Here is a 7,051-nt window from a genome sequence, read left to right on the forward strand (position 1 = left end):
GACTTTGAGGAAATCCCCCAAGTTGCCAACCAAGAGAAAAGCCTGATGCCAACCCCACCCTGGGCCCTGCCCCTTGTGGAGAATAGAAGGTTCCCCACCCTATTCCCCTGAGTTGGTCCCCAAGTGTACCTGCTGGTTCACACCTTCCTTGGTTTTAGCTCAAAGACCCATTTTCTGGGCTTTGCAGTAACCACTGAGCTGAGGCCTCTGGTGATTCAGCAGGTGGGAGATGATGGCCCCGGCACTGGCTCTCACAGGCGGGGATGCTGCTGGGGATGCGCGGCGGGCCTGAGGACCCCTGGCGACTGGTGTCAAAGCGGGAGTTTCCTTGGGTGATGGAACTAAGAGATGGGGCCAAAGGGAGGCTGTGGGTAGGTAAGAAAGGCCTCAAGATCTGGTTGGGGGTCACTCCTGGCTGTGTCCCGGAGGAAGGCCCCCTGGGCCCTGGCTCTGGGGCACAGACGAGAGAATTAATTTGAGGAGCTCTTTCATGCTAGAAAATAAAACAATAAAGTGAAGGGTTATTTGGTTGTAAAATCCAGCAGTATTAATAAAAACTGTTGTATTCTGACTGCTTCCTCATTAAATCTGTGTGGAGAGACAAATGACCTATTGCTGGGCAGTAACCTCCTTAGTGCCGGGGCCTTTGTTCTTGACCCATCCACTCTTTCGGAAAACACAAATGTGGTCACGTGACTCTGTGGCTCGACCCTTTCGAGGGCTCCTTGTTGCTTCCAGGAGAGCCCTGTGCTTGGCTGGGCACAGGGCATGGAGGGACCTGCTCTTCTCCAGCCCCACCCGGGCCGCTCCCCTGCTCCGCCCCCGCCAGGAGTGGCTCTCGCTCACCCTTCAGGACTCCCCGGAAACACCACCATTTCTCATCCTCTCTCAACCCCAGCACCTCCTACAGTGTGCATCCCACACTCCCGAACCCATGTCATGGGCATCTGGGAGGGACGGTGGGGTCCAGAGCCCCTCGCTGAGGAAATGGGGACGGAGCAGCAGACGCAGAGGCAGGAGCAAATGTGCAAAGACGGATGAGAGAAAATGGAGCCGTCAGATTCGGATGCCAGTCCGCCCCGAGTGAAGGAGCCAGGGAGGGGTCTGGGTGGGGAGTGACTGCTGTGGGGACTGCTCCACGAAGCCACCCCTGCGAGGAGCCCTGTGCGTCCCGCCGTGCTCAGTGGTTGGCTGCAGGCAGCCTGCGGGCACTGGGCCTGGCACAGACGCAGGGATGGGTTTAGTGCCCTTCGGCTGCGCCCTCGGTCGCCTGCCCTCCTTGCTGGAGCTGCAGAGGAAGCTTTCTTCTCACAGCCTCTAGGTTCTTCGTGCAGGCAGTTACTCTGGCGTGAGCTCTGCATTGAGGGAAATGACCCGCTGACCTTGGCCATGGCCGCGGAGTGAGAGAGGAGGTCCCTGAGCCAAGACAGTCATGATGAGGCCAGTTTGTGGAAAGCTGCCTAGCCAGGGTGTTCCTTGTTGGATGGTGGCTGCCTGGCTCAGCCAGAATCTCCCTGGGGATGTAGGAGGTGAAATGGGAACAGAGAAGTGGGTTCCTTCAGCACCCATTTCTCAAAGGATCAGCATCTCCTGCTTTACTGCTCCCCCTTGTGGAGACTCGGAACCCAGAGCAGTAGGCTGCTCAGAGGATCCGTGTGCTCCTGACCTCCGGTGTTCGAGGACAGACTGGCACCTGCCAGCGCCCTGCTAAACTGCAAGCAAAGACAGTTATTGAGAGCTTGTTATGTGTCGATAACTCTGTACTCTCACTGTTCTCATCCTCACAACACCAGGCCTCAAAACAGCTAACACTCCACTAGGCTTGGTTGCCTCTTCCCTGGGGGTTCGAGTATCCCCAGGGAACAAGGGTGGCACAACCATGAAGTACCTGAGTCCACGTGCTTGGTGCCTCTTGGAGTACTAACTTTCTGCAGACTCTTCTTGGTGATGGTGGTGGGGGAGGAAAGTTGGGGAATTTAACCAATAAGTAAACATTGAAAACATCTTATTTGTAGTAAAACAAACATATCTGAGAGTATAGGATTTGCATGAATTTTTGAAATCAAATAAGAGATATCTATGAAGTTTTGCATTGGTGCTGGCTGAGGGTTCTCAGGCATATGAGTTCTTAAAATTATTTTAAAAATTAAAAAATTATAAATAATGCATGAATATACTTAATATCAGACAAATAAGGGGAAAGTTCTCTGATGATGATCCCCAATTCCAAGCCCTTGTCTTCCTCCCTCACCAGTTTGGTGAGTAGTTTTCCAGGACTTTCTGTACATGTTTATGTCCCACAGAAAGTATATAATACATCGTATTCTATGTGAATCTGACATCTTATTCTATGTGTTGTGCAATATGCCTTTTTTTCATTCAGGCATAGTCAGGAGATCTGCTCGTTACCATAGAGAGCATACCTTTTCCTTTTTAACTGCTGTGTAGTATCCCACTCTATAACTCTGCCATTGCTTACTAATCATGCTCTGATTAATTGCTATTTGTTTCTAAGTTTTATTATTGCAAACAATGCTGAAATGAACATCCTTATACATGTCTCTATGAGCATGTGTGCAAAGATTTCTCTGCAGTAGATACTGAGTAGGAGAGCTTCTGTGTCCTAGCATGTGTGCGGGAGGCAACCAGTCGATGAGTCTCTCTTGAATCAGTGTTTCTGTCTCTCTCCCTCCGTCTCTTCTACTCTATTTAAAAATCAATGGAAAAATATCCTTGGATGAGGATTAACAACAACAACAACAAAGAGTTTTTAGTGAAATGGGAAATTCTCATGATATAAGTGAAAAATGACAAAGCATCATATCAAGCTATATCCAGCATGATTGCAATTATGAGAAAAAAATTCCTCTGGGAAAAAAAGACAAAAGAAATTTCAGAACATGTGAGTCACAGGATTCCTGGTGATTTAACTTTTCTTCTTTACATTTTTCTGCAGTCTCATTTTTGGTAGTGAGATGCTCTGAATGTCCACAGGGGGGAGGAATGGGGACTCAGAGATGTCTTGTGGGCTGCACTCAAGATCGCCCTTTGGTGGGGACTCTCGATGCTGTTTTCTTTTTCAAACCAATGAGGGTAGTGATCCTCAGAGAAGGTCACACAAGCAGAAAGTGGCAAAGCTGATTCTAACTCAGAGCTAGTTTTTCAGCTCAAGGCCATGAAGTAAACAACCTCTGGAAGGGATGTTTTACCAATTGTGTGGTGGTTATACTGGGATAGCCTTGGCATTCATCAGTGACGCCACATGAGAATGTTATTCCCTTCCCGGTACCGCCACAATCCTGCCGATTCTGTCTAGGGAGCATCTCCACTGGGACTCTTAGGTCCTTACCACCTCTCTGCCACTTACTTGTCTTTGTCACAGAGCAAGAGCACATCTCAGGCTTAGACTCCTTTTTACATTTTTATTTTTATTTTGGGAGGATGTCTATTAAAGCTGGGAACAGTGAAACAAGGAAGGGCCAGGGTAGAAGAAGCAACAGGAGAGCCAAGATGGGGAACTGAGCCTAGATGGGGCTGCTTTGGCTCATTGAGAAATAAAAGTCACAGTGACAGAAGTGAGCCAAGGCAGAGCTGCTCTGAGCTCCTTGAAAAGTCAGAGAAAAGGAGGCCTTGGAGACAGGTTCAGGGGATGAGCCCAGGACAAGCTGCCACTGCCCATTGCTTCCCTGGTTGCAAGTCTGGTGGGGACTTTCAGAGTTTAGGTGACGCACGCCCGAGAGGGGACAGTGTGGGCCTGCTCTGGAGAGGGAGAGCATGCTCTCAAGCTTCGACTCTTTAACAAGCAAAGTCTTCTAGGAATTTACTTTTATTTTGTATTCATCATATTTATTTTTACCATTACTTTATATTCATAAGCAAGTGAGACTGATTTTTATTTATGGTTTTGATAGAACATTAACTTTAAAAATACATGATAGCCCTGGCTGGTTTGGCTCGGTGGTTAGAGAGTTGGCCCAAGGACCAAAGAGTCGTGGGTTTGATTCTGATAAAGGACACGTTCTTCAGTTGCATTCAGTCCCCTGCCCTGATTGGGGTCATGTGGGAGGCAACCGATCGATGCGTCTGTCTCACATCGATATTTCTCTCTCTCTCTCCTCCTACTCTATCTGAAAATAAATGGAAAAATATCCTCAGGTGAGGATGAAAAAAACATGTATTAGAAAAAACACACATATGCACACTTGTACACCCTAAATTATCTTGAGAATTATCTTGGTTCTGGGAGGCTGGGGGCAGGACTGGGAGGGAAACTTTCCACTGTGTGCATTATTATACCTTTCAAATTTTGAACCATGTGGGTGTATTTCCTGTTAAAAAACATACTTTTATTGCCGAGCACACCTCCTCTGACCAGTGTCTCCACATCCTCTTTCATTAGGACTCCCTATGGCTGTCGTGGGCCTCCTTGTCCTTCGGGGCCTGGGTGGCGGCGCCCTGTGCTTGTGGGCAGGAGGCCTATGGAGTGCTAGCACCCATGGGGCTCCGGAGGCGAGGCCTGGGGGTCCACTGCCTGCTTCGTGTCTGGTCCTCCTATGGGGGTTATGACTGCGGCTATGTAGGCTCCCTGGCTGGGTCCGACTGGGTGCTGGTGGGCAATGAGAAGGTGACCATGCAGAACCTCAACAACCACCTGGCCTTCCACCTGGACAAGATGCACGCCCTGGAGGTGGCCAATGGTGACCCAGAGGTGAAGATCCGCGACTGGTACCAGAAGCAGGGTCCCGGACCCTCCGGCGACTACAGCCACTACCACCAAGACCATCAAGGAGATGTGGGACAAGTTTCTTGGTGCCACCATTGAGAACTCCAAGATTGCTCTGCAGATCGACAGTGCCCATCTGGCCGCGGATGACTTCCAAACCAAGAACGGGAGGGAGCCGGTCCTGCGCTTGAGCGTGGAGACAGACTTTGGCGGCCTGCGAGGCGCTGGACCAGCTGAGCCTGGCCGGCCCATCTGCACATGCGGACTGAAGGCCCGAAGGAAGAGCTGGCCCACCCGAGGAGGGACCACGCGGAGGAAATCAGTGCCCTGAGGGGCCAGGACGGGCCCAGATCAGTGTGGATTCTGCCCTGGCACTGACCTAGCCAAGATCCTGAGTGACTTGAGAAGCCAGGATGAGGTCATGGCCGAGAAGAACCGGGAGAATACTGAAGCCTGCTTCACCAGCCAGACCGAGGAGCCTGGAGATGGGGCAGGACCAGCGAGTCACCACCCTTCACCTGGCCCTTTGCCCGGGCCCTGCCCAGAGCTGCTGGCGCCTCTCCCGCCTTCTCGTGTCCACCTCTCCACACTGCCCCTCCCCCTGCCACTTCCTGCCCTGTTCCATCTGAGCCCCCAGCTGCTCCCCAGAGGCCCCTTTCCTTCTCTCTCTCTCCCTCCCTCCCGCCCCCCCAGCCCCTTCCACCCCTCCTCTCCCTCCTACCTCCTGCTCTGCCCGTCCCTACCCTGCCTACCCTGCCTACCCTCCCTCAGATCCTCTTCTCAGACAGTGCCGGGCAGGGCTGGGCTCGGGGCTGGGACCAACCCCACAGCGCCTCCTCTCCTTCCCTTTTTGTATAATTTAATAAAGAAATAGTCGAGATTCTGTTTATTTTGGTGCATGGTATATTTCACTCCAACAAAAATAAATCAATCAGAAAAGTCCAGCCTGGCTCAGCTCGGGCTTAGGTAAATAGCGCCCAGCTGTAATGAGTTACAAGGTGTTCTCTCTCACACAGAGGCCTCCCTCGGGAAGTCTGCTCACAACAAAAGTGTCCGAAATAAACTCAGAGAAGGCGGTTTAATTTGTCATCTTTTCATAGAAGTGGGATATATTTCATCCATATAGAGTTTTTTTTTTTTTTTGTACGTGCCCCTAGCGGGAACCTAACCCGGGACTCTGGTCTGCAGGCCGATGTTCCAACCGCTGAGCCAAACCGGCCAGGGCTAGAGTTTTTTTTTTCCTATAACTCATTGTATAGCAAGTCATATGAAGGAAGTTTAAAGGGGGGAAGGAGAGGCCATTTGGTTCCCTGTCCAATTTCTTCAATGTAAAGAAAATCCCCCAAGAGATGACCCATATCAGAGGTCACTGGCCACAAAGAGCAACAGTCGATCAGCAAGACGGAGGTCACCGGCCTGTGCATCAGGTCTGGTGGACATGAAAGCCACCTTGGAAGGCACACTGGCGGAAACAGAGGCTCGCTTTGGAGCCCTGCTGGCACAGATCCAGGCGCTCCCTGACAAGCAGTGTGGAAGCCCAGCTGAGTGACGTTTGTGCCCACCGAGCGGCAGAACACCACCTCCCGCAGCCTGCTCCAGGGCCAGCATGCCTGCTACAACCTGCCGCCACCAGGCCTGTCGAGGTCCAGCGGCCTCCTGGGCTTCCTGCTTCCAGCAGAAGGTGTCCCTGGGTAGGGGGTGGGAGGAAGGGACCCTTACCCCGGCTCTTTCTCTGACCTGTTCATCAAATTTTATGCCCCCCAAAGAAAAAAACACACCCATAATTTTATTTTAAAAACAGAAATTAACAGGAAAAAGGAAATTTAAGTAGAAAAGAGAGTCTATTAAATGTATTAAATAGATACTGCAGGTATGACAAATATGTGGGTATGACAAATATGAAAGAGCATGTGGCTTGTGCAAAAAATTGTGAAGATGATACGTGAATAAATGAAGTCTGGGAAACACTGCTTGAAGGATTTGAAGTATTTTGGAAAGTTATCTTTCAAAGAATAACAGTTTCATTAAAATTTTTTTTCTTTATTGATTTTTAGAGAGAGAGGAAGGGAGAGGGAGAGAGAGACAGAAACATGGATGAGAGAGAACATTGCTTGGCCGCCTCCTGCATGCCCCCCACTGGGGATCGGGCCCATAACCTGAGCATGTGCCCTGACTGGGAATTGCACTGGCGACCTCTTGGTGCACAGGTTGATGCTCAACCACTGAGCCACACCAGCTGGGCACAGTCTTTTTTTTTTTTTAATTGATTTTAGAGATTGGGACGGAGGGAGAGAGAAACACTGATGTGTGAGGGAAACATCAACTGGT

The 7,051-nt window shown here is 50.4% G+C and overlaps 1 pseudogene; it reads left to right on the forward strand.

The window, feature by feature from the left end:
• The first annotated feature begins 263 nt into the window (after positions 1-263).
• Positions 264-6,418, forward strand: LOC118642171 (annotated as a pseudogene).
• Positions 6,419-7,051: the final 633 nt, after the last annotated feature.

Source organism: Molossus molossus, unplaced genomic scaffold, assembly GCF_014108415.1.
Source record: "Molossus molossus isolate mMolMol1 unplaced genomic scaffold, mMolMol1.p scaffold_m16_p_3, whole genome shotgun sequence".
NCBI classification, from domain to species: domain Eukaryota; kingdom Metazoa; phylum Chordata; class Mammalia; order Chiroptera; family Molossidae; genus Molossus; species Molossus molossus.